This window comes from Lactuca virosa, chromosome 5, assembly GCF_052849685.1.
Source record: "Lactuca virosa cultivar CGN04683 chromosome 5, Lactuca_virosa_CGN04683_v6, whole genome shotgun sequence".
NCBI lineage: Eukaryota > Viridiplantae > Streptophyta > Magnoliopsida > Asterales > Asteraceae > Lactuca > Lactuca virosa.
In genome coordinates this window covers 96,026,107-96,049,474 of record NC_136430.1, presented here as the reverse complement: position 1 = coordinate 96,049,474, position 23,368 = coordinate 96,026,107, and the positions used below count along the sequence as shown (strand labels likewise).

At 38.2% G+C, this 23,368-nt stretch overlaps 1 non-coding gene across 1 annotated transcript; it reads right to left on the bottom strand.

Annotated features, from left to right (window-relative positions):
* Positions 1-22,804: 22,804 nt before the first annotated feature.
* Positions 22,805-22,911, bottom strand: LOC145118089 (small nucleolar RNA R71). The gene has a single exon (XR_013713072.1). It is a non-coding gene; the product is annotated as a small nucleolar RNA R71 (small nucleolar RNA).
* Positions 22,912-23,368: the final 457 nt, after the last annotated feature.

Here is a 23,368-nt window from a genome sequence, read left to right as displayed (position 1 = left end):
GTCATCTAACTAGAACTTTGTAGTATAGGTGCTTCATAATATGCTAGTTAGGATGAAACCTTGGAATAGTTAATATTTGCATGTCTAATAGAGAAAACATAGATCCAAGGTTTATAGGGTTGCATGTACACCATAGGAGTGTTAGAATGCTCAAAACCCAACACTCTTCGCATGAGTACTTCAGGGTTTAGAATACGAAAGATAAAACTGAGGTTTAGGTCGGACTGTCGATACGAATGACGAAGGTTTTGAGAACTTGACGATCGAGGCGACAGAAACATATGAACTTAGTATGGTGAGGACCACGCCAACTCATGATGAAAGATAGCAACAGACTCTTTTCTGAACAAAGTCTGGCCGATTTGAAAGAAACGTCTGTTATACGATGATGTATCCCTAGTGTGTTCGACAATGTACTCCTTGTGAATGTTCCGGTGCTTTCTATTTTCCATTTGATGTTAACACTCCTACGTATCGTACCGCTATGTGCGCATACATACAAATTAAAGTGATTTGATTACTGGTGATGATACTTTAAATCATGATCCTCCTCGGTACCACTATGATCGCCTGTCATATACAAGTTATGAATATTTAAGATTAATAAGACAGTCGACTGAGTAACTCAGCCTCAAATCCACAACCAAACAAGGAACATGAATTAAGGCGGAATTACTCACTCTAAGTCTGAAACATCTTAGTTATGCACAACCCTGATGTATATGCTAAGCCATCATAACTTCTCTAAACGAATATTTTAGTTCTCTTGAATATTGTGATCTATTTTAATATGTGAGTTATTATAATTACTTTTTAAGTGTTTTCCCCAAGTTTTAATCTTATATAAATATTAATTAATTAATTTTTAAAGTAATTACCATTTCGAAAAACGTACCACTGCTCACTGAGGACTCTGGGGTTGATTCTTCGGCGGTGATCATCAGAATTCGTCCGTCAGCTCCTGAGTTCTTTGGTATCGGCAGTCCCTCTGATTGTGTCCAGACTCACCACAACCATAATAGGCTTGGTTTTCTTTAGCTTCGGGGACTTGGGAGATCGGTTGAGCCGGTGCCCTGCAGAAACGGACTGTGTGTCCCTTTCTGTGGCAGTTCAGACACTGCATTTCCCGGCATACTCCAGTGTGGTGATAGTTGCACTTTCCACACTTCGGGAGGGTTCCAGCATATCGACTGGCAGGTGCTGGAGCAGCAGGCGTTCTAGCAGCGTACATAGTACTCGCTTGTTACTCTTGCGGGGGTTCTTGTGTTGTTCGCTTCTTTTTCCTCTTATTCCCCGACTTCCGTTTATAGTCATTTCCCTTTGATGGCTCGGGAACGAGGACTTCTACACCATGGCAGACTCCATGGTCAATGACTCGCTGGGCCAGGCGTTTGGCACTATCGAATGTGGCTGGGTTAGAAAACAATACATCTCCTTGGGTCGGGGCAGTCAGACCCCAAATGTATCGTTCTATTTTCGTGCTCTCCGGGGTAACCATCCCGGGGCATAGTGCTGCCAGGTCGCTAAACCTGTCAGTGTAGGCCACTATGTCTGAGCCGACAATTTTGAGCTCCCATAGTTCTTGTTCCAGTTTTTGTACTTCGTCCCTTGGGCAGTACTCTTCCAGCATTAACTCTTTTAGGTTTTCCCAACCTATTGAGTTAGCCACTGATAGGGTCAGTGACTTAACATGGCTGTTCCACCATGTCAGGGCTCTGTTGGAGAAGGTGCAGGCAGCAAACTTCACTTTGCTCCCTTCTGGGCACGAACAGATTTCGAAGACCGAATCTGTTTTCTCGAACCATCGCATCAGAGCGATGACTCCACCATTTCCATTAAAGGAAAGGGGTTTGCAGTTGGTGAAGTCCTTATAGGAGCACTCTCTCGAGCGCACAGGGAACTCACCTTGAGTAGAATAAACATGTGTTCCACCTCCGCTGGAACTGGTAGGATGATATTGAGCCATAGCTGTTGCCACAGCCACAGCTACTACAGCATTTAGAGCTGCCGTATCGATTTGTGGAGGAGGTGTTGGAGTTATCGGAGTAGTGCGTCTGTTTGATCTGCGAGGAGGCATCTTTACTAAAACAATACAAAGATGAGATGGGAATGAGTCTATAGCAGTGGAGATAAGCCGAAAGCTGAAAGACAAGGTTATCCTAGTTTTGAGTGTATCTGATCCTGACTTCCACAGGGTTCTGGAAACAATTCATAAAAAGTCTATACCACATAAACTTTATGAATTAGAAATGGCTATCCTCGAATGAATATCTGTTACCTGAATAACTATTACCAGCTGCATGTAAGAAAATAATCCTAACACATAATGTGAGCAGTGTTTCCACTAACTCATTAAGTTAACCAAGATTATTATTTATTAGTGTGACTCATAAGACGTTCTGGTTACTCCTGCTGATCTTTCTTTGAAAATTTCTCATGAACTTGCTCTTGTTCCTCCTGGACTATTCTATTGTCTACAATGAGGAAGTGGTTACATCTATATGGGTTTGTCGTGTGAGAATGGATGTCACTAAAGAATCTATGAGATTAAGTGAAACATTATGGCGTGATCCTTACAGAGTCCTCCTATAATTGTACAATGTATACAAGTTGTATATAATTTAAGATGAGATAGACCTTCGAATAAGTGATCCTAATCCAAAACCACAACCAAACAAGGAACAGGTAGTGAAGCGTAGATCACAAATTCTAAGTCTATAAAATCTCAATTATATATAACCTTGGGAGTATACATTGCAAGATTATAGACCTATCCGTAAGGGTCTTTTAAGTTATCACATAAGTTGTTTACATGGCCTAAAATACTCCTATAGTACTTTAATGTAATGTACTAGATCTAGAATTCTCTTGACTGGTGTTTAGGTAAGTTTTAAGACTGTTACAACACCACATCACTCCCAAACACATGTCGGTCACATCTCGAATGAATATAGTTGATCAGGCTATACTGATCCTAGCTATGATTACATAACTGTTCAGGTTTGACGATAGTGTTCAACCTTTAAATACTTTAGTTCTGTTCTTCTTGTGATACTTGGTCTACATGTATAAGCAAGTAGGTATATTTTTATAACTTATCGTTATACTCTCAAAATATATCATTATCCAGAGCACTTAAGCCCCATTGTATTTTAGTTGTATATCTTTTATCGGTTGATATACTTAATTCACTATAAACGATGCTTTGATACCAATCTGTCACACCCCAAAACCGGAACGGTGGAAACGTTCGGGGGTGGAGGACGTCATGTTTAGTATCACAAGACATGTATCATAGTAAGCAAGTAATGAACAACCATTTCATTAGAAAGAAAGTGTTTACAATGTGTGTGTTCATAAAACATAGTATACTTAAGCAAATAACAAAACAAGACTTGAAGCTATTATGCTCCATCTTCTGAATTCCCAACGCGAGTACCTGTCTAATAGTCTCCTGAGAATACAAGTTATTTGAAAGAGTTGATCAAAAATTAAGCTGGTGAGTTCATAAGATTTTAGTGATGTAAGTAAGTTGTAGAAAGTTGTTGAAAAATGTAGTTGAAATGTAGTAAGTTGTAAGTTCCGTTTAGAAAAGTTATGTTCCTCTAGAAAATCCTATATTTCCTACTTTGATGAAAGATACGAAAAAATGATTCTACAATCCTTTCTATGAGTACTAAATGGATACAAGTTATATAAAACTCAAAGTAAACAAACAATCGGCTGTGCGCATTTGCCCTAAGCCCACAACCAAACAAGGAACAGGAAGTAAGGCGGATAGCACACATCCCATTGTTTGTTAGATCATTGTTGTATATAACCCTGGCGTATTCACTTGTTACTCATGGAGTTAATTGTAATAGTTCCTTTATATTTAATGAAAAGATTCTTTTAAGAAAACCCTTATTTCTTATAATAAAATGGTGACCACAGTGATTACTTCTCTAATCACTTAGTTTATACTGGCTATATATGATCTAATATCGAATAGATAGTTAATTGGGTGAATCTGCCCTAAGCCCATAACCAAACAAGGAACAGGAAGTAAGGCGGAAAGCACACATCCAACTACTTATTGGGTATTAATGGTATATAACCATGATGTATAAACTCAGGTATTATAGAGTTAATCACCTAAGGTCCTTTAAGTTTATACTGGTTTAATAAAATGGATTAAACCCTTAACTGGAAAGTTTCTAGTTTTGTATACCAAAAGTTCTGATTTGGAAAGTATGTTTTGTACTAGAAAACTGTGCATTGACTTGGTGTCCTATGACTTGACCCATACCTGTTACCCTTATGATGACTTAATGTATACTGAACATATATATATATCTAAAATCGAATAGATAATAGACTGGGTGAATCCGTTCCAAGCCCACAACCAAACAAGGATCAGGAAGTGAAGTGGAGAGCACACATCCTATTATCTGTAGGATCCTATTATATATATATGTATATATATATATATATATATATATATATATATATATATATATATATATATATATATATATATATATATATATATATATCCTTTTATGTATACATTAAGGAATCATAAGGTTAGCATTATGGTCCCTTTCTACTCAATGCACTAGACTCGACTGTTCTGTTTGTCGTTTGTAAAATGTAAGTTTTCCCTAGTTTATAACTATCTTAACTCGAAAATAGTTTGCATTTGACTTTCAAGTGGTACTGTCACTTTATGAAAGTAATGGGAAATGTAAGTACACAGGTGTCGTTTAAAATGACATACGGATGTACTGATGACCTTAAAACATGTTTGTTTTATACTTGTCATAATGTGAAGACTAGTACCCCTACTATACGCTCTCCCTGTCTAGAGATTAAGGGAACCAAACGCGAATTTTTAGCAAACCAGTTGCTACGCCGTGTAATTCACATTAAAGTTTTATGATCATGTATACCCAATATAACTATCACCTTTTGTTTAGAACAACGAGTTAGTGATTCATTGGTATAATTAGATCCTGTAGTAGTTCCATGGTATAGCAACTTAGTATGTTCGTTCTGTTTCTCATATAGTATGTTTTGTTTCTCATATAGTATGTTTTGTTTCTCATATAGTATGTTCGTTCTGTTATCGTGTATTGTATCTAGTATGAACTGAATCTCTAAACTATACCTATTATAGTTTACTAATGTTTTACTTGAACTGTTATTGAAAAGACTCATTTGTCTACTAAGATATGCTTGTACTTTAAAAACGGAGTTTTGTTAAACTATGAAGTAACATAACTTTAAAAGAGTTTTTGAAATGTTTTGATCACTTATAAAAGACATAAGCAATCTTTTGAAAGATGTATATATAACAAACATTTACACAATTATCATTGTGTTCAACTTGTATTCCCCCCCTTAAAAGCATTTAAAATAGTTAAAAGATTCATTACGGGGTATGAACTCACCTGATGTGGGTGATTCAACGAATACGCGTGTAAGGATGAGAAGTTCCACGAATGAAGTCCCGAGACTTAACAAGTCCTAAATGACATAATATGGCATATATTGGCATAAATATAGTGTTTAGAAGCAAACAAATGCAAAGAAACACCTCACGGGACTAGGAAACACTTTGTCCAAGTGTTGGAATCACATGTGATTCATCAAAGGAAAGTGGAATGGCACTATCATGTGTTTACGGCCATGGGTTTACGGCCAAGGGAGTTTACGGCCGTAAACTCATGGTCAAACATTCATAAGAGGGTGTTTGAAGGCTAGGGAAACTTGAAGGACCATTGCTCTACACAAGGATGATAAAGACCATCATAATGGAGGCTTTTGATGAGTTTACGGCCGTAAACTCATGGACATTATGAACTTGAGAGTGGTTTAAGGTCCTATTTTCAACAAGGAAGGGTTCTAGGTCACAAGCTTTGCATCTAGGAGGGTTTATGGCCAAAATGGCACCCTTATAGGGGTTTACGGCCATGGGAGATGGCTTGGCCGTAAACTCCTTTTGGTCTTGTATTCTTGATGATTTCAAGGCTCTAATCAGGTGTTTCAACTATATAACAAGCTAAGGAGTGAGTACTTAAAATATAGAGGCTTGAAATGGTGATTAAGGTCCAAGAACACTAGTGTGTGTTCTTGGTGTTCTTGGTGTTTCTTGAAGATCTAAGAAAAGATGATTTCCATGGATGAAATGATTAGATGATACTAGATTAAGAGATGTATCAAAAAATCAAGGAAGAACACTTACAACTTTTGAAGATCTAGGATGAAAATCGGGATGATAGTTGAGAGAGAAATGGAGTGTTCTTGAGTTGGAAATGAAAGAATGAAGAAAGTTGAAGGATATGAGCCTATAAGGAGGGAGTTTACGGCCCACCTTGAGTTTATGGCTGTAAACTCAAGTGTTGTGGCCGTGAACTCTAAATGAAGAGGTTAAGGATTGATTTGTTGAACAATGTATCTAGCAGGTACATTCTAACACTCATTCCTTAAGTGTACTAGGCTTAAAACTCCTTAGAATGACCTTTGACCAGGCTAGAACTCATTAGCAATGAGTCTGACACTCAGTTGAGTTGACTGACCGAGCTTTCAAAGCCAAAAAAAATTTCGGGTTGTCACACAAAACAGGTTGGATCCATTTCCAATTGATACCTAAAGAGTGACCCCCTTAAAGTTTACTTACTTAAAGACAATTAATGATCCTACATGATGAATAAGGATCCTTCCATGTATGAACTTTAGGATCCTATGGAGCCAAAAGAATCATGACTTCACACTTCTCCTAAAGTGAGTCCTAAAGGTCACAAAACGAGAGGATGATCACATTCTATCTATCCTTATTTCTCAAAAGTTGTTTTTCTTATACAATGATCGAAGATTTATCCTAAATGGATCTGTGAGAACAAGGGTCTGGTTGCGCAGGGACAAGGATTGAAAACTCAAACCTTGTGTTAATGCTTAAGATCAATGTCTACTACTAACTTAATGGTTCCAATCGAGTCTGGTGAGACCAGTCAAGACTGAATATGAAAATCAACAAAGTACTTCAAGTATTAAATATAAGACCATGAATATGATCAAGTAAAGAAAATAAATGAGCACAAGGAATGCTTGAAAGATAGATTAGAGAGAAATGTGCAAGTGAAGTAAATGTAAAAATATCTATCGTTGGTGAAGCAATCCGTCGTTTGTAATTGTCATTGAGTGCTCCTTATATTGGAGAATGTGTTACATCGTACTAACCCAAAAAAATAGATAGGACCGGATAATAGAGTTACTCCTGACACTCTGATTATCTAAGAAAACAAAAGAGACTAAGTCCTATGACATGTTACATCAAGCTAAATGACAAAAAGAATTAATACGGACGGATAGACATAAACTTCATTCCGGACGCAAACTTCATTCCGGAATGACTTTACATCCTTCTGAACCTCTTCTCTGATCTTCTACTCAAGTCATCAGATTGAACCATATGCTGACTCCGGAACTGAAACTGACTTCAGAACTTATTGGATGATTGCTAGAGGTTCACTTTCAGGTTCCAACAATCTCCCTCCTAAGTGAACATAGCAATGAAGTCAGCTCAGTTTGCTTCTTCCTTGAAAAAACATAAGCTCGGTATAACAAATCTTTAACTTCAATATACCACTTCAGCTTACTCACAAACTTTTCCTTAACATTTTCGGAGCGTTTGACCTGGATGCACGACTGATGAATTTCTGAAGAGCTTTAGTTGGAACTAAGTGTTTGTCGAGGACTCGGAAGAAGTCCTTCTTGTTTGTTTTTCTTTCCTTGTAGACAAACCCAGTACCGGCTCATCAATGGGCCCTTTAGCTAGCATATCAACTTCCGGTAGAACATCATCAATCTTGGCAAGGAAGTTTTCTGTTCCAAAAAGATGTGCCAATTCATAGTCACATTGGTAGAATTCAGCTGCATAGTCTTTGAGAAAGCTTAAGGTAGTGTGGTAAGATCCCATGCTGATACTGTCATTTTGATGACACGAGAAATGTGCTGCAATAGTTAAGATGTCGTTACAATTGATCGCAGGGAAGTCAGCATCAGTGATGGTTTATTGAGTTGGTTTATTCCGGAAGATGTAGTATCGGAATAGCACACAGTTGAGTTCGAACTTGGTTAGAATCTTCCTTCCACACCTTGAGATTTTTGTTATCCTCTTCTTAGACCACCCTTCTTTTTGAGGAATCAAATTTTTGGAATAGAAGTCTTCAGTCTTTCACGCTTAGTTCGGATGATCAAATGCAGACCATCTCCAGGATGTAGAGGGGCAAACTTGGTGTAATACTTGTTGTATGGAGAAAGAGGGAGATCAAGTTGTTACAAATCATTATTGGGGATGTCGTAGTACATGAATGGTACTATATCCAGATTATGGATAATCCCTTCTCGGAATAGAGGAGAGATCCCCAGCGTCGGATTGGGATTATCTTTCATGGCTTGAATCTGGATGCTTTACTCTAAAGCTTGATTAATTTCTTCTTGGGACCACCCTGATTTTGACTTTGGTGGTGGTCCGGAGTAATGAGCTTGATGGCTTTCCGAGATTCGTTTCTTGCCCTTGTCTTTGTTGAGCACAGAGATGATGTGTTGGATGTTTTCATCGATGATAAATTTTGGTGGAGAGGATTGAAGAGGTTCTTCTGGAATATCGTCAGGAATCCGGATAGGAGAGTCTTCATCAATTGGAGCAATTCTTGGAGCAGGAATTGGTGGCAGCATGATGTGGTGGCTCGGAAGGCGTCAACCATCAGTTTAGTTTTTACCTTCGCTATTTCGATACTTCTTCGAAGTACATCAGGCAGTAGAGATGGACATGAGACTGCCGACCAAATCCTTTGTTCTTGATCAGTCATTTCTTTGGTAGGGAGCTTCTTTGGAGCCTGAAGTCCTACTACTGCATTTGTAACATACCTCACTTCTTCATCACTTTCAACATCATCATTATCATCATCATCATCTGCATTCAGAGAGCCAGAGAGAACCTGTATCTCATCTGAACTTTCATCTCGGAGTGAAAACTCAGAGGCAGGTTTCCAAATTTGGGCTTGGGCTCTAGAGCTAGGTCCTTCTCCCCCTCTTGCAACGGAGGTCCGAGCGACTGGTGCAAGCAAAGACAATTCCTTGAGATCATAAACTTTTTCAAACACCTTCTGGAAGCTGGTGTTGAGTTGGAGTGTCAGGGCGTCATAAGCTTCAGCAGTGGGAGCTTGAGCTTTGAGGTGATTGAATAATTGGGAGAGAATGGAGAGCATCTCATCAAACTTGTTATTTGGAACATCCATAATGTTCCAACATGCTCTCAGAAGCATGATTAGGACCTGTTGCATAATCAGATTTATCTCATCCTTCTTCCAGATCTCTTTCTCCAAGTGCTGGATCTGCTTCTCATGACGAATATGAGTTTGCTTAATGAGTTCATTGGAAGCATTGAGCATACCGTCATGGACCTTTAACATCTTGGTGATGGTGTCAAGGTAGTGATAAACACTTTCATCATATTTCTTCTCAACTTCCTCGATGGTGTGATTTAGCCTTAAGGAAATGAGTTGATCCAGTTGAGCTTCTCGTTCCGCAGTGGTAGGTCCGGACGTGTTGGTTGTGGACAAGGAATTTAGGATTGCATCCAGTTTGGAATCCAGTCCGGAAACCTTGACATCAAGTCTTGTGTTGAGTCCGACCACTGAAGCTTCTATTACATTTACTTTCTTCATAGTATCTAAAATAGAGTATCAGATTTCAAGGAGGGGAAACAGATCAACGTAGTTTCCTACGGAGGATCCAGTGTCCGAAGTGGAGTCCTGAGGTTTATTTTTGGAGGGTTGCAGATTGACAGGAGGTTCTGAAGGATCAGGCTTGTTGGTTGCAGCATCATGATGAAGTTTGGGAGTGGATTCTGTCTCAGCATCAGGAGTGGAGGACGAGGATCCGAAATCAAAGGCTGATTTGGATGTGGATGGCTTGGACTGAATCGAACAGAGGGCAGCAAGGGAGTATCAGCAACACTTGTACCATCTTCATGAAACATGACATCTTCACAAAGTTCTTTATCTGGATAAAAATGAAAAGTGTCATGATGTGGAGACGTTGAAGTTTCTCCGGAAGCAAATTTCAAGTCTGTTTCATCATCGTTGGTATAACAAAGGGCATGTTGCTTTGGATATCCCTGTTCCTCATGGAAATGAGGGTTGACTCGACTTGAGATCTTGTGAGTTCCGGATGTCAAGTTTTGGCCCTGCCAACAAAATCTTCCCACAATGTATCGTTAACACCTGGTCGTCCTGTAGTCCTTCCGGGTATCAGACCAATTAAGGCATCCGAAACAGGAGGGACTACTCTACCTTAAGAATTCTTGGGGTTCAGAACAGGGGTTTCAGACCGTGCTTGTGTGGAAGAAATTGGGATATCAAATTTGACACGAGGGTTTGTTCTAGGGGTGGGGCAAGGAACTTTTTTCAACACCAACATCACCTTGTTAGGAAGGTGAGGGTGGATTATAAGGAGACTCCCCGTGAGTGTGTGCAGGTGATTTTGAAGCTCAGAGGGGTACCTCGGAAGAGTGGGTAGGTGGGGTAGAAGGATGTTCAATCTGTGTGAATCCTTTAGCTACCAATCTGTGTGAATCCTTTAGCTACCAATCTTGCTTTGTTCTGGATAATGACTCGTACATCGTCTACTTTGTTCCGAAACACCCATCTAGTACGAACAATGAGATGATTCTGAGGAGGAGGGACGAGAGTCCAAACTTCATTTCTATCAAATTATGCCAATTCTTCAAGCATGGCTGTACTCCAATCAGCATGTTCAAGTGATTCTTTGATGGATTTGGGTTCAACCATTGAGATAAATGCCGAGAAATGACATTCATTTTGAACACTTGAGGCAGAACGAGTTTGTACACCAGAGTTTCGGTTTCCAATAACTTGGTTTAGAGGATGATCCTTGGTCCAAACATGTAATCTCGTAAGTTCTTGTGCAGTAGATGATCCAATATCAACAATGGGGTTGTGTTGCTCCCCCTGAATAGTTTGAACATGTGGATGATGCTCCCCCTGAACATCAGAACCGGATAGGTTTACGTCATCTTCAAGTGGGAATTCTAAGAAATTTGCATTATCATCGATATTGATAGGATTAGAATCGAATTCAGCAGCTGCATCTTGAAATTCGTCCACATTTGATTCATGGGAGGGTTAACCATTCTCCCCCTCAACCTGAGAAGGTTGAAACGGTTCGGAATCAAATAGAGGAAGACTGGGTATCGGACCAGAAACATTTTGTGAGACCGGCGCTTTGGATGTGGTTTGTCTTCTCTAAGATTCCGAATCAAGAGTCGTTTCAGAGGGTCCGAAAAAGGTCTCAAAGTCAACTTCATAGTTGGTTTGCGGGTTCGGACATCCTGGCATTCGAGCATCGGACTCCGTGATGTGAGTTGTAACGTGGATTGGGCCAGAATTCCAAATGAAATTGTCATTAAAGGTAATGTCAAAACTTTTTTCCAGAACACGAGTTCGTCGGTTAAGAACTCGATAAGCCTTTGATTTAGCAGAGTATCCAAGAAAGATGGCTTCATCAGCTTTGGGTTCGAACTTGGTAAGCTGATCAAGGTTATTATTGATGAAGCATCGACAACCGAAAACATGAAAAAATAGGATAATTGGATTCCACCCTTCATGGCTTCGTACGGTGTTTTGTTGAGGCATCGATTGATGATACTTCTATTCTGAGTATAGCATGATGTAGAAACAACTTCAGCCCAAAGATAGAGTGGAAGATTTGCAAAGTTGAGCATGGATCGAGCAGCTTCAACAAGTGTTCTGTTTCATCGTTCGACTACACCATTTTGTTGAGGAGTGTATGGAGTAGAAAAATTATGGTAGATACCCTTCTCGGTGAGGAAGTTTTCAATGGTGGAATTGGTGAATTCCGAACCATTGTCACTTCAGATTCTCCTTACTAGGAGTTTGATGAGAACTTCAATTCCTTTGATCAGGTTGATAAGTTCTGAGGCTGTTTCTGACTTGAGCCTTAGAGAAGGCAAAGCTGAGGTTTTCCAATGATCATGTAGATATCATGAGGATACATGTTCTTCTTGCGGTTTGATTTGATCAAGCATTCCTTTTGATCTTCGTACATGACGTAGCTATGTTTCTTGCAGAATTCAACTCGATGATTTGCATCAGTGAGTTGAGCCACACTTATTAAATTATGTTTCAAGTCAGCTACATATGCCACATTTGAAATGGAGAAGTTGCCATTGGTAAGGATGCCATAACCTTGGATCTGGGAATTGGAGTTATTGCCATACGTCACATAGCCAACATTTGGTGCAAGTTTGAGATCTCGCAGAAAGTCCTTCTGCCCCGTCATGTGCATGGAGCAAGAACTATCAATATATCATATTGTTTCTTGCTCCGAAGCATAAAGTTCCTGCAAAATTAGTGACTTGTGGAGTTTTTAGGCTCCGAGTTAGGTTGTGGGACAAAGGCACGAGTCTTAGGCTTCGGTTGTGACTTTTGAACAACAAATGATTTGGAAGATTTGTTCCGAGATTCCTTAGGAAACAAGCAGAAGGTCATGGTTCTTTCATCTATCCAAAAGTCATATTCAACAATACGAGGATTTGGAACACTTTTCTTCGGAAATTCAACTTCCGGAGTAGTGTGAACTACTGTGTTTTTCGGAATTGTTGTTTCATCATTGAGTTTTTTGATTTTCCAAACAAGATTTTGTTTTGATGATTTTGAAGAGATTGTTTTCTTAACAATTTTTGCTTTGGTTGATGATACATTAGGTTTTGAAAATTAAGGTTTGAAAATTGTACCATCAGTTTTGGCAATGAAAATAGATGAAACAGTCCGAGGAAAGTTGGTTTGGACGGATTTGGTGCTTACAATGGACTTTTTCGGAGTGGGAATGTCCACTTCCTTTTGTTCTACAAGACTTGGAGGATTAGAGGGCCCATTAAGGATCCTAGTGGGTGTGAACGTGTTTCGACTATGAGTTGGTGAATGAGAATTCCGAGATACACTCTTTTTGGAGTTCTTAAGAAATCTAGATTTTGTCTTGATTTAACTTCCTTCTTGTGAGCATTTTGAGCTTCTACATTAGGATCGAAAATATCTTTTCTATTCAACATAGGCTTTCTTTTGGAATGAGATGAAGATTTGGAAGTTTTTTCTACTGAAGGATTGTTGAAAACAGGATTAATGGGAACCAATTTTGCTTTGGAAATCACTTGAGGTTCAGAGTCACATGAGATTGACTCATCAATGTGACTATCTAAAGTTGCCCAAACACACTCTGAAAGTTCTGGTCCAGCTGATTCCGGAAAAATTGCCTCAACAACACAGTTGTTAGGACAACTGTGGTTCGGATTTTGAACAACAGAACTTAGAGTACTAGAGTAGAGTTTTGAGGTCCGATTCAGGTCCAGGATTATCAGTAGCGGAAATTACGTGGAATCGGAACACTTGACAACTATAGGCTTGGACTCAAGAATCAAGGATGCAAAATGGTCAGGAGTCTCATGAAGGGGTGACAAGGTAGAAACAGGTGTATCCGAATTTTTAATGTTTAGAACATCTCCCATAAAGGTCAGATTTTGTAACTCCTTTAAGGGACGGACAACTGGTTTCAGAAACTCGCTTCCAAGACCAGGAGCTTTTGACCAAGGATTACAAAAATTGTGACTCATCCGTTCATTTGCTTCAAGAATGTCTATGGCATGGTGCATGACATCAATCTTAGGATTGAGACGTTTGTTATCGGAAATTAAAACATTTCTTTCAGAATAAGTGATTTCACATTTGTCTTTAAGAATGATACATTCATCTTTTGACATTACAAGATCATGTTCTAAAGACTCTATTTTTAACTTCTTATCCTCGAAACATAACCTAAGACGACTTAATTCACTGTCCTTCTTCTCACTGGCTTCTATGGCTGACTAATAGGCTTTGTAAATGATGTTCATATCTGATTGGATCTGGGTTATATATGGTTCACAAAGAGACAAGTCAAAATTATTATTAGTAATCATAGATTTTACCTGTTGAATGATGCTTCTCCCAGGTGGATCGTTGGTAGCCATGTACCAGTAGTTTGGTTCAGCATCTTCATCATCTCTTTCGGACCCAGATGACCAGTAGCCTTCATCAAATTCAATTGCTTGTCGAGCCATAAGACACATGTTTCGGCCAGTGGTTACATCATCATCATCTCCAGACGACCAATATCCTTCCACATCCCTTGATACAGTTGTAACAAAAGCCTTTTCACTTTCAGCCAATTCTTGAGCTCAGCGTGCATAGTAAGGAGAGTCCTTGATCTTTTGTTTTTGTGGGACTTCAGCTAAGAAATCTTTTTCAAAGTGGTTTGCATGTCCACATTTGTGACACATAATATTGGGTTTTTCAGACTTCGGAATCTGTGGAGGTTCCAAGGTGGGATTCGGAATAGGAAGATTTGGCTTGTAGGCTGGTGGATTTTCGGAAGGTTTGTTGAATGGTTGATGATTATTTTGGTGAGGAGCTTGAAAACGATTGTTTTGGTGAGGATTTTGGAATCGATTGTTGTGAGGCTTGTTGAAAGGACAGTTGTATTTCATAGAGAGTAGGGCAAACTCATGGATTGATAGGTAGAGTTTCAGAGAGCATGAAGAATTGGAGGTGAGGGTTGAACAGGAGAGATATATAAGGAACAATAGCGGTGAAGGGGTCCGAAATGGTTGGGTTTGAGGTTTGTAGATCATAGGAACTGACAAGAGCTAAAGGACCTCCAGTGAGTTCGCGTAGAGTTTGAGCAACATTTGACTCATGACATTGAAGCTCATCAATAAGTTGATAGAACTTGAGCTTTTTTAGAGACCCATTGCTCTGAAGGCATGATTTCACATTTCCCACATCCCTTTCCGAGACTGTTAATGAACTTGAGATTGTACTCAAGTGGAGTTCGGACTATCCCATCAGCTGTCATGTTGTTGAAAACGATTCGATATCTATTTGAGGCTGAGGCAACTAATTCACCAGGTGTTGTAGTTTAAGTGTTGAACTCATTGACAACCGAAGTTTGGCGTTTATCCTTCATGTTTTCTGACCCTTCAAACAAATCTTCAACTGTGTCCCAAATCTCTTTTGCGGACTTGCTCAGTTTGATGTGCTCAAAGAGAGAAGGTGGAACACCAAACACCATTTCCGAAAAAGGCAACTTGATCAGCATGCAACTTTTCAAGATCATCAACAGTGAGAGGTGCTTGTCGTTGTTGATCCTGTCCCAAGAGAGTTGAAGCAGCATCTCTAACAATGGTTCGAACTGGAACATGAGGACCTTCTTTAACGGATCTCTAGATAGATTCACCTTTTTCTTTTCTAAGTAAAAATATTTCCATTTTGATTTTCCAATGATCATATTCTTCAACAACTAGAAGTGGGGCACATGTAGGGCAACCCACGGTATTTGCTATTTGCATTGAGTACATTTGTTGAGTATTAGGAGCATCGATTGAAGTTAAGATATCTTTAGCAAAAGTGGTATATAGAAGAACTTTTATCCTGAACACAGAAATGATCGAAATACCAAGGTAATCTTGAATCAACTATAATCTATTCTTATGGATTCAAAGGACAACCACTCAAGCTCTGATACCAATTGTGAGAACAAGGGTCTGGTTGCGCAGGGACAAGGATTGAAAACTCAAACCTTGAGTTAATGCTTAAGATCAATGTCTGCTACTAACTTAATGGTTCCAGTCGAGTCTGGTGAGACCAGTCAAGACTGAATATGAAAATCAACAAAATACTTCAAGTATTAAATATAAGACAATGAATATGATCAAGTAAAGACAATAAATGAGCACAAGGAGTATTTGAAATATATATTAGAGAGAAAGGTGCAAGTGAAGTAAATGTAACAATATCTACCTTTAGTGAAGCAATCCGTCGTTTGTAATTGTCATTGAATGCTCCTTATATAGGAGAATGTGTTACATCGTACTAACCCAAAAACATAGATAGGACCGGATAATAGAGTTACTCCTGAAACTCTGATTATCTAAGAAACAAAAGAGACTAAGTCCTATGACATGTTACATCAAGCTAAATGACAAAACAAATTAATACAGACGGATAGACATAAACTTCATTCCGGACGCAAACTTCATTCTAGAATGACTTTACTTCCTTCTGAACCGCTTCTCTGATCTTCTACTCAAGTCTTCACATCCAACCATATGCTGACTCCGGAACAATTACACTCCGGAACTGAAACTGACTTTAGAACTTATTGGATAATTGCTAGAGGTTCACTTTCAGGTTCCAACAGGATCCTCAACTATTTTAGGATCCTAAATGGATTACTAACTATTTTCACGTTATTTGGATCCTGAGAGATCTTGTAAACCCTGAACTCCTCAGGATCACGATTATAAGGATCCTAGAAAATCCTACTTCTACAACCACTCAATTCAAGAAAGCATGCAAAGAAATATTAAAACAACCATAGCATTAAGGGGTTGCCCACCAAGCGCACACAAAAAAATAGTAATATTGTCTTACATTCCTTAAAATCAAAAACTACTTAAACCAAATTTTTGCAGACCTAAACCATTAACTGGTTATCATCGCATGTGGTCTTCTCCACCTCGTCCACCTTTAACGGCTGCCCTTCAAGATTCTGACTGATATTTACAAGCTTACCAGTCAATTTGGCTAGAGCTTCATCCGACCCCGCCAGGTCCTAGGATCCTGAATTGGTCACGTCCTCAGCTAATTTGATCTTGGTTTCCCATACGGCCATAGCAGCACTGGACTTTGCCTTCGCAATCACCACCACCATCTCCGCAGCATGCTCTTCCTCTTTCTCTGCCTTCTGATTGCTCAACATTTCTACCCTCTTTAGGAGATCCTCATTGGTCACCTTCTACTCCTTCTCCCGCTCCTTCAGGGCTCGCTCAGCCCCCTCAGCCTGGATCCTTAGATCGGATACAAACTGGGAGACATGAGCAGAAACAAGAACCAGGCGTGACATCAGTAAAAGCAAGTAAGAGTCAGAAACTAAAATACATGGATAATTATGGCTTGGGAAAGGGAAAGAAAGTTTTGAAGCGCCTCCTCGAGTCCGAGATTCTCCAGGTTCAAATTTGTGGCTTCTGGGGGCTTCCTCTTCTGAGAGCCTGGGGTATTCACAGTAAGATCAATTTGAGATTTCTTGAGAGGAAGAGGAAAGGTTGTCTTTTCCTTCTTGACTACAGTCAGGCTTCTGGACATATCGTCTTCGAGATTAAACAAACCAAAGCGGGCATTCGAGTGAAGTAACCTTAGATCATATACATTATGCAGGATCCTAATTAGTTCAGGATCCTTATCCATTCTAAATCATTAAATACAAAATAAGAATTCTTACTAGTAGCCATCAACGCAGTGGCATAAGAACCTTCTTGGAGACTGGAGCAATCAAATATGAAAGAACTATCAACTATAGAAACAACGAGGAACTTCTCTATCTTCTCTTCGGTATCCTCGACAACAGGAATGAGCTCTTCAAACTTGAAAGCTGCAAAACATAAAAAAATAATGAAATGTGAATTCCAGGACCCTCAGTACAAGAATAAATTATTCCTACCCTTTTTAACCTGGTCTTCGGCAGGGAATCCCCACCAAGGATCGAATCACGTCTCAAAAAAAAGTATTTTTCCATCCAAGCTCCGTCTTTGTGCTTTGATTTCAGAATGAGAGGAGGACTTGTGGGATTTGAGTCTGAGAAGAAAACAAGAGCTTCCAAAGGTAGTAAGATCGTACACATGAGACAACTCAGCTAAACCTATGTTTAGGTCTTTGGAATGGTTCAATCTGTCGATCCAGAACAAGATCCTCCAAACAATAGGCATGGATTGGATGTCGGAGATTTTAGTAACCTCAAAGAACTTGGAGATGATTACAGAAAAGGGGTACTTCTTACCCAAAGTAAAGTTGTATTCGGGGAAGTATACCCAAGAGGAGGAAATTGGAGAAAGCGTCGGTCGATTTCAGTGACTCGATATCATCCTCATCAAAAGAACAGATCTCCTCAAGTTACATGATCTTTTGATCAATAAAATCATCCGCGGGAAGAGCGAGAATCTTCTTATGAGATATGGTCATTTTCTTGCCCATGGTCAGTGAAAATAAAACTAAGGAGAAGAAGTGATAAGTGTACCTTCGAAGATGACTGGTAAACCCTTGGATGGAAGCTAAAAGAAGCAGGGAAGAATAGCTCTAATCGATTGCGTCTATTTATGTTGATGGAAGAAGAAAGAGAAATATCGATTGAAAAGTTAATGATGGTTATTGAACGGATAAATTCTATCTGTTAGGGTTTAAAATTCAAATCCCTTATGACTTTTATTTCTTTTTTATTTCTATTTTTAAATTATCCCATTAAATATTAGTGAACTAACTCCAAAATATTTCGCAGGAATAATTTGGGGGCAATTGTTAGGGCCAAGATCCCGGAATTACATTCAGGATCCTCAAAGCTCAGGATCCTTAAATGAACTTCAGGATCCTAATTATTATCATTTATTTTCCTAACATATATATATCTATATATATATCTATATATATATATATATATATATATATATATATATATATATATATATATATATATATATATATATATAACAGTTATATGCCTCTTTATTTTTCTCACATGTGTAGAAATAGTCAGCTAAAGACTTATTCTCGACCAAGAATCATCTTGACCGTGCAAAATACCCGGGATACCAAGTCAAATAACGTCTATAAGCTGATCTCGGAGGATCCCGAAATTATCAGACTTCTTGTTATTTGCTTTAGACAATAGATATCACTTATATTACACACACAACATAGATGATTAGCTCATTTACAATACTTGTACTTGCTTCTCACACATTTATCTCTATAATCGACATTTTCAATCAATAAAATTATCAAGGCAAGTGATCATTATCACCTCACAAGGTATTGTACCGGACATCCTAGCAAGGATCAAGGGCTTTCCTAGTAAACTACTTAAGTCACTTTGATCATCATTTTATACTTGCTTTATTCTGAATGTCACAGCCTCTCATACAATTTGGTTGATTCTTGCTTGTTTATTTTTCGACCAAAACAATTGCTATTATTGTTGAAGCAGTGATATGAGGTGGCACAATTTTTTGTATTGATCTTATCTGTTTACCTTCCTAGGAAGTCTAAATTTTTTGAGCCCGAGATATCCATTACACTTAGGCTATACATCGGCCCATTTTCTCTTCTATTTTGAACACCTACAATTTAGGATTTGGCCATCTTGATCCAAAATGTATGTCACTTTTACATATTCATGTTATCTGTATGTAAAAAAAACTAAAAATATTTATTTTTTAGGGCACTAATATAATGCTAAAGCATACGGAAAAGTTGAAGATATGTTTTTATGCTCCAAGGAAACAAATTGAAACATATCTTAGTAAGAAGGAGAAATTACTAGCCAAGAAGGAGAAGGATCTTGCTTCTAGTATTAGATAATTGGACACCACATATGAGGATCTTTCAAAAATTAAGGGTAGGTATATGAATAAGTTAGATGAGATCATCAATGGAAGATGCCCTAATCTTGGCTTCATTAGTGATCTCATCAATCTTCTTCAAATGCCCTAATGCCATAATCTTGGTTATATGCATAAATTACTGTTATACATATTCTATCATAGGTGGCAAGGGATTCGTTTAGGAAGGTTGGAGGCTGAGAAGGATGCCCTAATCTTGAAGTTAGAGGCTTTAAATAAGGAACAAACTCTAACATATAGCTAACAATTAGGGGACTGCCAACATATTAAAGCATAAACTGTTCCCTTTATCCTTGAACTATTGTTATATATCTTGCATCCATGCAATGTCATTCAACCTATCATCTCGAGATAGATGTTAATATTTATACATGTGAAGGGAATTAAGTACCTTATTCTTTGAGAGGTGATTATTTTCTAATATATTGACTATGATCTTGATTTCACAGTGTATAAAACAGAAGATCTTCTTCAGGGGGTGGGCCTTATCTTTTCCAATGCCCCTTCGATGATTAAGTCAATATCAATATGCAAGAAATAAGATAAATAATTGAAATAAAAAACAAGAGCACGAATAAAGACTTACGAAGGTGTCTTCTATCTTCTCTCTTAACCAATATGTTTAGCTACATGAATAAAGATGTAGTTGGTGTAGTTTCGATAGGTCTTCTTGCTTTTGAACTTAGTTTCTCTACTTGTTTGTGTGTTATCTTGTTGGTTTTCTTTTGTTGGTCCATGTATTGCTCCATTTTGGTAAACATGGACATGGTCTTGGTGTTAGAGATCACGATTGGAGCTTCATGAGTCACTCCACTTCTTAGACCTGAGTAGGAAGTAGTTGGAGATGTGAAATTGGTATTTTTTTCCAGCATTTGAGTTTTTCAATGGAGGGTTAACAATAGGTGGAGTGTAACGTCCCATGATATTGCCATATTTATACATATTTTTAGGCAATATTTGAATACACATTGTTTAATATTTTGGTTATTTGCATAGATAAATGGTATTTATAAGATTAAATTATATTTTGCAACCAAATGAAGTTATCTTGAAGACTAAGGACTAAAAGTGACAAGGATCGAAACTTTGGAGGTTAAAAGCTTAAAAGATGAAGAATTCAGCAAAAAGTCGTTCTCACGACATGAGGAGTAATGTCTCACGACGTGAACATGGAGATTCTAGAAGATAAGCATCCGGAAGCAAGAATCCGTGTTCGATACAGATTAATACTGAGTTCACGAGATGAGATGCCTTTTCTCACGACGTGAGGAGGGTGATTTCGAATATTATAAATACCTTGATGCTTATGGACTTTAGAGGTTAGGAGGAGAGGATAGAGATTGCAGAAGTCGTTTTTCAGAGAAAAAGAAGGCAAAAACCAAGGAAGAAGATCTACTTTATTATTAGTTTGGTACATTACTATGTTTCTAATTATGAAGTTTACTTATTTGATTGTTTCTATGAGTAGTTAAATCTAGCTGCTTCTGTTAGCTAGATGAAGTTGGAACTCATGGTTTGGTTATGTTAGTATGGATTTTTTCTAGTTGGTTAATGGCTTGTGTTTGATTGTTTATAACTAGCATGCTTAATTTCATAGTAGATTACTTTAATTCATATTTTGTGTAGTTAGTGACGATTAATCTGCTTGAATTTGATTACCTAGTAATTTAGTGACCATTAGATTTTTAGAGCTAAGATCGAACCAATCTTAGATAAGTAATTAAAGTATTTGAATTTGGTTGTGCTGGAGAACACATATTGTGACCATAATTGTATTTATTAACTTAATCTTACATAGCTCCAATCCTATCTAATAATTGATTATGTGTTAAATTATGTATGACCATGCATAGCTCTACATGAATTAATTCGACATTAGTAAATTTAGACTTCAATTGCTAATAATACATTAATTGGTAACCAACGGGAATTGTCCATAATTAATAGCTAACTATTGAGGGAAAGTGGATTCGAACTAACAGAAGTGTTTTGAATATTTAAATGAATAGTTGTTGAGTCATTAAGTTTGTCTAAACTTGCAAAATTAGATAAAAACCATTTTACTTTTTCTTAAAATTTTAGGTTAATTTAATAATAAGTAGGTTAAATAATTAATTATGTTCCCTGAGATCGATACCCGACTTTTGTGCTATACTATTTGCGAAAGGGTACACTGCCTTGGGTCGAATAGCTAGTAGGATACTACGTTAAATTAGGTGTAGCTATTTGTACACATCAAGTTTTTGGCGCCGTTGCCTGGGAACGGCTTATTTGATTGTTAAATTTATTTGCTTTAGGTTAATCGATCCTTTTTGTGGGGTAAAAACCTGCAAAAAGTTAATTTCTACATTAGTTTTTATTTTAGTACTGAACTCACGACGTGAGCCTTAAGCTCACAACGTGAGATCAGTAATTTTCGTTTTTTTTTCGTTTTTAGTTTCTGTTTAGATTAGTTGTGACAACACGAGGTGGTGCCCTTTACCACGTCGTGGTAGGCAGTCAGTAAGTATTTTTAAGTAGTTTTTGTTTGCTTTTACGTTTTTATTTTTGTTTTTCTTCCAGTAGTTCATGACCCGAGGATCTAACACACCTTTGATACCACCGCTTGAAGATCCAGAGTCTGCCCTTCACAAAAAGACAGATAAAAACGTAGGAGAAACCCACCACCAAAAAAGTCGCCTTTCAAAGACCATAAATCAGTTTTTGGAAAGAAGAAAGGGAAGAATGTAGGCGAGTCGAGCAATCAAAAGAAGGATGAGAGAAAGATTGAAATCTTTGAACAAAATCCCAATCCAAAAAACCCTGAATATGAGACTGAAACCGAATTTGAAGAAAGCGATTTCGAAGACGAGTCAAAAAACGAGATGGCAAACATTGCTGATATGTCCATGGAGGCATACAAGAAGAGAATACGAGAGGACACCGGTCCCGGTTTAGTGCAGCCCGTGATTCCAGCCACTGCCACATTCGAGCTGAAGGGACACATTCTGCCCGCACTAAAAGAAGTACCATTTTTTGGGAAGGATCATGAGGATGGATGAAGTCAATGACATTGCTGACTATTTTAACATCCCAAATGTTCCACGAACTACAATTTTGCTAAGAATGCTTCCCGTTACTTTCAAGGGAGCCGCTAAGGATTGGCTAAAGGTACTTGCACCCAGTGCAATAACTACTTGGGCGCAGATGCGTGAGTAATTTTTGAAACACTTTTGCCCACCTTCCAAAGTTGATAAACTCAAGAAAGCTATAGCGAATTTCAAACAACAACCGGAGGAGTCACTATACGAAGAATGGGAACACTATAAGGGATTGATAAGGAATTTCCCCCAAAATGAATTGAATGAGCAACAAGAAGTTTTTATTTTTTATGATGGGGTTAATGTCATGACAAGGAAACTCCTTGATTCTCAAGGGCCATTGACTAAGAAAAATCCGGCGGAAATAAAGGAATTAATTGAAGAATTTTCCAAGCATTCTCGTGAGTACCATAATCCTAGGCATGATGGGGCAAAGGGAATTGGTAGTGGAACTTCTAAAGATATTGCAGATGTGTTAGCGATGCTAAACACTATGGATAGAAGGATGACAAAGATGGACCAGTCACTTCATGCTATCAGAGTTGTTTGTGAAAGATGTAATGGTCCGCACTTGACAAAAGATTTCCACTTGGATGATAATGGAAATAACAAGGTGCAAGTTTGCTATTCGAGTGGAGATAAGTATCATGCAGATTGGAGGAAACCAAAGAAAGAGTGGTTGCCATATGATGAGTATAAAAAGCAAAAAGAATAAAGT